At 38.1% G+C, this 8,365-nt stretch overlaps 1 long non-coding RNA gene across 1 annotated transcript; it reads left to right on the top strand.

Moving 5' to 3' along the window:
* The first annotated feature begins 1,101 nt into the window (after positions 1-1,101).
* LOC126458483 (uncharacterized) lies at positions 1,102-6,611 on the top strand. The gene is made up of 3 exons (XR_007585641.1): positions 1,102-2,315; positions 6,262-6,334; positions 6,413-6,611. It is a non-coding gene; the product is annotated as an uncharacterized LOC126458483 (long non-coding RNA).
* The last annotated feature ends 1,754 nt before the right edge of the window (positions 6,612-8,365 follow it).

Below are 8,365 nucleotides of genomic sequence, written 5' to 3' on the forward strand. Positions count from 1 at the left end.
GGGATTGCAATGCATTTCTTTATGTAACACTAAAAGTGCCTTACAACATACAAATAAATTTCACTTAATATTCTATTCATAGTACATTTTTCACTTCAAGTTACAGCCATGTTGCAATCCATTTCATTGAAAAATATTAAATACGCTGTCAGTATGTATAAAAATCCACTTTAAGTAATTTACTACGCTCATGTCGTACAATTCAGACTGCTGTCTCATTGCTTCCATTAATTTGTCGCCAATTATTATAAATTTTAACAAAAGAAATAACAAAACGAAATAATTTATACTAAACAACAAGCAACAGACATCCACCACGACGAAACGGGATATGGAGATCTCCCTGCGGCCATATATAGGGCGGGAATCAGCTTGTGGGTCACGTGATCAGCTACAGACAAACCTTGACGGTGCCGTGACGGCCAGTGCGGTTCCCGCCGCTCGAAATGCATTTCATAATGTATTGACGGGACAGCCAATATGAATTGGCCTTTATTGTTGCAGTGTTTATTTCTGCCGTTTGTTTAAAAAATCATCGTATTATTCAGTGTAGCTCACTGAGCGCATGACGCACTACTGTCGCAGTTTATAAAAAAAATAAAGTATTGACTTATCCCTCTTGCCAGCTTGCATGACAGCGAGAATTTTAACACGTCCGTTTGGTGTCTGATGTGCTCGTGGAGAGATGCATGTGCAAGATCTCGTGGCTGTATTCGACTTGCAACTATTGACTTTTCTGTCTTGCCAGCTTGCATGACAGCGAGGATTTTAACACGCCAGTTTGGTGTCTGATGTGCTCGTGGAGAGATGCATGTGCAAGTTCTCGTGGCTGTACTCGACTTGCAACACTTGATGAAATATCGACCTTCGAAGTGTCAAGTGTCAACTGTTTTTAACTTCGGATTATCCGCATGGTACGCTGAACAACAGTGTACAGACTACCGGGTAGCGACTAGTATAGTTTGTGTAGGTATTTGTCAAGCTGTGACCCTCGAAGAATGAAACCCACCGTTGTTGCTGATGAAATGTTCCCTGAAGGTGCAGGGCCGTATATGGATTTGGAGGAGGTGCTTATTGTTTTGTACTGTATTGTACTTTGTACTGTCAGTAACACAATTTTATTCCAATGTTATGACAACGAGATGTCGAGAGCCTGTTTAATGGAAATATCAGTTGTAAAAGCTATCATTGTTATGTTATAAACAAACATTCGTCCTTGGAATTCAAGAGACGGCTAATGATACAGAATATATAATAAAATTGAAGGAATAAACAGACGCACTAGCTTTCTGTACGGACTGGTATAATTTTAAAGGTGGTACTATCAGAATGAGGAGTGCTCGTTTCAGTGGAGAATAAATTGTATTTATTTCGTGCACAGACTCCACCAGAAAGAATCACGGAAGATTGATGATAGCTTTACTAACACGCGTATATGAAGAGGGGTAGTCACTTTTTTTTTTCTAGGTCTGTAAATAGCCTGCGAAGGTTAACAAGTCATTTGTGCCGGATGCACCAGTAATTTTGTATGTGGCGCTTTTTGAGCACGAGTCACTATAATGTTGCTGCCTTAGCCTGAAAACTGTTCGGATGCATCTATCTGCACTAGTCTTCCATGTGCAAACCTGTGTACCGCAATGTAACTTCTGTGAGGTTCATCCTCATTAAGTTCTTTTTTCCGATATTTTAATACTATAGTTAGATGTTCAGTATAGTTATATAAATTTAAACACCCTTCTGTAGCAATATATTCCAAAATCTTATTTTTTGTCCGCACCTTTCATCGACATTTTACTTCTGTCCTAGCTCTCAAATCTAGTGACAGCACATGATTTGATTAGACTATATTCATTTACACGTGGTTTTCTTAACTTTTGTCGATCTTCTCATTTTTCAGACACTTATTCTTTATTGCTTATTAGTTTTCCTCTGCTGCCTTCACTATTTCATAATTTAAAGCTATCCTTTCATCTACTGTTTTATTTCTTACGCCTGTCAGTCACTGCTTAATGTTCCCTCTGAACACTAGCGCTGTTACATCTTGTACAGTTCCCATTTCATTAGCTTCCTACTTCACGCAATTCTCAGCCTTTAATCACTACATTTTAAGAGCGCATTTTATATTCCAACGACATTGGCAGAGTTAAGTTGTCAGCGATAAGTCAGGCTGAAAGCTCACAACCACACTTGCCACATTCATTTATGTACTTTGTTCAAAAAATCCCAGGATCGAAAGAATTACGGATGCATGCAACAGCAGCCATAACACTGGTAATTTTATCACCTGTGACTTGGTCACACAACCAGGACTTTAGGTATGGAATGAATCAAACTGCTTTCTATTTACTGGTTAAGCTAAAGTCTCTGTCATGTGAACATTAGTGTTATCCAGAATTTTACATTCCCGACTTCTAATATTCTGAGAAATGATAGTGGCTAATGAGGTATTCTTAATTGAAAGCCGTGCAGTCTGAGATGCCTTGTCACGGTCTGCGCGGCTCCCTCCGTCGGAGGTTCGAGTCCTCCCTCGGGCATGGGTGTGTGTGTTGTCCGTAGCGTAAGTTAGTTTAAGTTAGACTAAATAGAGTGTAAGGTTAGGGACTGAGGACGTCAGCAGTTTGGTCCCATAACATCTTACTACAAATTTCCAGTTCTTCCTTAATTGAAAAACTAAGTCGTGACTCAGTTTGTAGATGAATGGTTGCTAGGTACATAAACAACTGAAAAAATTACTAGGCATTTCACAGTGCCCTCCTGAACCAGCTAATACAGCACACATAGCTGTACTGTCCTGGCTAGCTATATTATTATGAACAGCTGTTTGACAGGGATGTTGTGAGGGGGGGAGGGGGTGAAGAATTGTGATAGTGGTGAAAGAAGAAAGTTGGAGAGGGGGAGGGGGAGGGTGGCTGAAGAGTGGCACGGAGAGGCTGTGAGGCAATAGGATAAGAGCTTATAACTAGGATGAGAGAGTGTAACTGTTAGCCCTGATGCAGACAGGAGTTATACGTGGCTCCAAATGAAGAAGAAGAGCAAGTTGGGAATGGGACTGGTATTGAAGGGGAAGGGGGAGACAATGGAGAGGGTAATATGAATGAACATTAATAGGATGCAGTGGGAGGCATGAAGATAATGATGGATGTGGATGTGAGACAGGCTAGTGGAGGTTGAGTACAGGAGGATTGCTTGGTTGAAGGCTGTGTTGTAGGGACAGTTTCTGCTGTCGTAATTTTGAGAAACTAGCATTTGAATGGGGAGAGGTGGGGGTAAACCAGATGATATGGGTTGTAAAGCAGGCATTGAAGTAGAGCATGGTGGTTAACAAGTTCTTGGCCACAGTGTGGAAGTGGTTATTGATTCAGCTGGATGGTTGGTGGTATTGATTTCAGTATGCCACATTTTAACTTCATGTCTTACATATAGACAAGAGGGTAGGTGCTAATTTACCAACTGGCCTGCTCTCAGTTTAGCAGATGTTAAGACCAGTGTTAAAAGAATTTTAAGATTCTGTGAAATAGGTGATGTTCCTAAATTATCAGGGAGTAGATTTTAAAATTAACAGCCAACCACATCTTCATTATTGCCTTTGTAATCCTTTCTAGGTTTTAAGTGTAGAAAAATGACCATTCACAATTTTAAGTGTTTATAGGTGTGATTGTTAGTGAAAATGGAAGGAAGTGAGGGACTTTCAATAAATTTTTATATACCGTTTGGTGACCTATCTGATTTTTAAGGAGAAGGTGTTAGTGTGTTTACAGTGTGCTTGATCTCACATTTGTTTTATCCTATTAAGCATAAAAATTTTGCAGGCATATTGCTATATCCATTGTTATGTTAATTTGAGTAAATTTTAAAGCAAGGGAAAGTTGCAATTTTAACTTGCTTTGTGGGTGTGAGTATATGAGTGTTTCTAATTAAATATTTATCTGCATAGAATTTGATATTTGTGCAGTAATTGCAGTTTTGCGTGCCATGAAGACAAATCCCTCACCAACAGAATCATAAATCACCAAGGGAAAATTAACTGTTTATTGCACAGTAGTAGAACTCCCAGGATAACTGGAAGATGTTAACTTATGGTGAAATATAGTGCCAATCTGATGGCAGCTCTGCAGCAAATATATTTATGGACAAATTGGCCTCCACTTTCAAAATGTCATCACAACAAAATAATTGAATATGGTGCTTCCATGTTAATAATCATCAAGTAATCTATACAGACTCTGACATTTTATATTTTCTCTACTTCTGCCATCGTCAATTATTTCATTGCCCATACAGCAAAATGCATGGATTATGTTGTGTGTCTCATTATCTAATCTGTTATCATCTGATTTAATTGTAACTGCATTCCAGTACAATTGTTTTACTTTTGTTGATATTCCTAATCTCTTTTCAAGACTCAATCCATTCCATTCAACTGAGCTCAGAAGTATTTTTCTGTTCCTGACAGAATTGCGGTGTTACTGACAAACCTCAAAGTTTTCATTTCTTGGAAAATTTCGCAAGTTTCATAAACGGTGTATGTTTAATGTATGGGAGTTACTTCGTGCTGGCATGTTGACATTGCAGTGAAGTTGCTCAATAGGCTAAGAGCTAAATACCTAACGATGAGGCTGTGACTGTGAAGTGTACGTAAGCACAATAATACCACTGTGAAGACAATGGACACCTTTTACTGTAACTTTTCCATTTATTTCCCTATCCTGGTTTGCCAAGAATAGCCACTATGGCTACAACAAAATTTTTAATTCTTGTCCCAGATTTTTCATTCCCTTTTCAAATTCCTCCTTGGTTTCCATTATAACTTGCCTAGTGTATGGATTGAACAATAGAGGTTAAGTTTCAACTGTGTCTCACTACCTTCTCAACTGCTGCTTCCCTTGGTTTTGCAACCATGACTTATTAAATTGTTAGTTCGGTAATACACTGGCTCTTATTGGAATTGTCACATTCTTCTTAATCTCCCATCTAATCTTCATGGACTCCCTCTTGCCTTTATATAACATTCTCTTCAACTTTTTTCCTGATATTCATATTGCTGCTTCTCTTTTCTCTCCAACTTTTCTACAGCTTTGCATTTCTTCTCTGCCATTTGTGTCTTGTCATTTTGCTGTTTTTGTCACTCTTTTTTCTTTAGCTTGTGTGTTATCTTTGGATTTATATTAGGCATTGTCCTTTTGTCTATTTGAGCCTCTACTTGCTTCACTATTTCATCTTTGAATGCTACACATTCATCTTTTACATTCCATCCCCCCATTTCAGTCAATTGATTCCTTTTGTTCCCTTTGGAAGTCTTGACACCCTATGGTACTTTCAATTTATCTAGATCCTATCTCCTTAATTTCCATCTTTCTGTGCTGGTTCTTCAGTTTTAACCTGCAATTCGTAACCAGTAAATTATGGTTAGTCTCCACATCTGGTCTTTGAAGTGTTTTGCAGTTTGAAAGCTATCTGCCCTTTATATAATACGTCTGAAACCTTTTATTGTATCCACACGTAAAACTTGTCTTTTATGATCCATAAACCAAGACTTATCAATGAATAAATTGTGCTCTGTGCAAAATTCTACCAGGTGGCTTCCCCTTTCATTCCTTTCCCCAGTCCATGTTAGTTTCCTTTCTTTTTTGTTCTATTGAATTCCATTCCCATGTGAGAATTAAATTTTTATATCCAAGAATGATCATTATTATTTTTATCTCATCATAAATTCATTCAATCTCTCTCTCTCTCTCTCTCTCTCTCTCTCTCTCTCTCTCTCTCTCTCTCTGGAGCCAGTGAGATGAAAAGATGTACCAACAACATCCTCCAGTACATCCATTGTCATATCAGATCTTAGACTTTTTTTATTAAAATACATAGTGGAAAAACTCAACTTACAGAGGGAATATGGTGAATAGTAAGCTCTGGATAAGTAGACCACTATCATGAAAGTGGTGGCTAAATTTGATTTGCACTTGGTGAAAATTGTCAATAAAAACATTACAAGGGAGCCTTCCCCCCACACACAGCATTCTTCATAGGGCTGAAATTGAAAATAACTCCAATTAGGCCTCATGGACTATACATACATGACTACCTGCTGGTGTTTTTGTTAGTGGCATCATTGGACATCATTATGTTTGAGTATGTGGCTTCCACACTAGACTCTGGGTTATTAATATTGGCTTACTCATTGCTAGACCAAATGCTGTACTGGAATCTAATCCTGTGACAGATAACACTTGTATGCTGTCTGATTAATCACACATATTTTTGTAGGCTGGTGGTTCATCAGGGTTATTGATGGATTTGGCAGCAAATGAAAAGGCTGTACATGCAGATTTCTTTAATGGTAAGAGATGGAGAATATACTCGGTACTCTTTCTACCCTTCCAATTCTTTGAGTTTTATGATCTTGCCTTTGTTTCAGATTTTGAGGATCTGTACGATGACGAAGATCTACAGTGACCATTCAAACAAATGCGCTTGTGTAATGAAAAACCAAATTATGAAGAGTGCATCATATTTGTGTGTCTGAAATTTAAATGACTGATACTGTGTTTTCAGATCTCATGTGTTGGTGTTTTTTAGTTATGTTTAATTTGTTAATAAAAATTTGATGAAACATTCATTTGTTCATTCTGGGAAGATGTGTTTTACAGAAGCAGACAACTTTGTCCCTCTTTTATTCAGATGAAATGTTGGTTGGAGTTGTGAAGCATAAAACTGGTAGCACTCTTCAGAAAATATAAGTGTCTTTGGAATATGTTGTAGAGTGAATATGACATGTATTTGATATGTTCCTAATTTCAGAAATTTGATTTGTGCAGATAATGACTCTCCTACTGCATTTGAAGTTTTCTGCTTTAAGAATTCTTTTGGATAATTCAAGAAATAATGCCATCTTTTAAAAACATGGTCCACTAGTTGTTCGCTTCAAGTTGCACAAAATTTAGTCTTGCGTCAATAAGTGTCACTTTGGGCCAGGATATAGCCCTCCCTGAACCCACCTACAGCACCACAAGTCATATTCACAAAATTTTTAAATTCTATAGTGGAAGAATTGTGCAAAGCCTGTCAAATTGTAAACCCTTTGGAGTGTCACAAACAAATCAGTGTCGCACCATGGGATTTCATGGACGTCGTCCTGGCTTACCCAACCCAAGAAGACCAGTGCATAAACAACATAATGAGAATGTTGCAGAGCGAGACACTGCAAAATCAGGAGAGGACGCAAATTGTTTCTAACCTCACCTTATGACCTTGGCACTATAAGTGTATTTATTCTTCCTGTAAAACTGTTTCAGAACAACATGTATAGGGTCACAGGTATGGGGCCATTTAAGGTTTTTGTGAAAGTAAAGTACAAGAAATAACTAAAATTTGACCATATGATTATTGGGAAATTATGTGGAGTGGGGAAGTAATTTAGACCAATCATAGCTGTCTTAGAGTATTAATAAGAATCTGCAAAAATTAGACCTTCTTGCAATGAGATTGTATGAATAATGCTGAACTCCTGAGCTGTTGTTCTCCTGTGTTACTGTATGGATGGTTTGTCTTAGGCAAAATTGTGCACTTACTGTTAACATTTGTGATTCTGGCAGGAACATGAGTCAAATGTAATTGAAATCAGCTGCAAGCACCAGAATTATTTTAAAATTAACTGCATTCGTGTAAAATTTGAAATAAGCACTGTAATTTTATTGTATATATATGCTGGATTGAAAAGAGGGGTACCCTCGGCTGCTCAGTAGTCTTTCCAAAGTCTGTCTATAGATAGCAACTCGTCAGTTTTTAGTACTCAGCTGCACGTGATCGTGAAAGCACTAAAGCAGATGTGGTGTTGCCAAAACAAAAAGATTCTCATCCACTCTGATTACATTGGCAACTTATAGGTATTGCAACAAATATATCCAACAGAGAGAATGATCAAAATGATTCTGGACAAACTGCTTCTCCTTCAACAGCAGGGAAAACATGTATCTTGTGCTGGGTGCTGGAGCTTGTAGTAAGTCGAGGAAATGAGCAAACAGATGTAGCAGCCAAGGAAGCCTGTAGAGAACATAATGAGAAAAAATGTACACTAGAACCACTTTGTCTCTAACAGGGTACGAGAAGGTGGTTCAATTCTGACACTGATTCTAAAAAGATTTAGGAGATGGCTGGGTCTGGCTGCAGTTCTCTGCAAAGATTGATGCAGGTGCAGTTAGAGAATGCAGTTTGTAGGTACAAGAACTACTTTATTGCTGTTTATTTACAATCACGGGGCTTTGAAGTTGCCAGCATCAATGGAAAGTGGTGCAATTACAACATAACAGCTTCCATCAGTACGTCAGCTTCTGGCATGGTCTGGCTAATGAAAACACAGATGTTGTGGCTG

Source organism: Schistocerca serialis, chromosome 2 (genome assembly GCF_023864345.2).
Source record: "Schistocerca serialis cubense isolate TAMUIC-IGC-003099 chromosome 2, iqSchSeri2.2, whole genome shotgun sequence".
In the NCBI taxonomy this organism is placed as follows: domain Eukaryota; kingdom Metazoa; phylum Arthropoda; class Insecta; order Orthoptera; family Acrididae; genus Schistocerca; species Schistocerca serialis.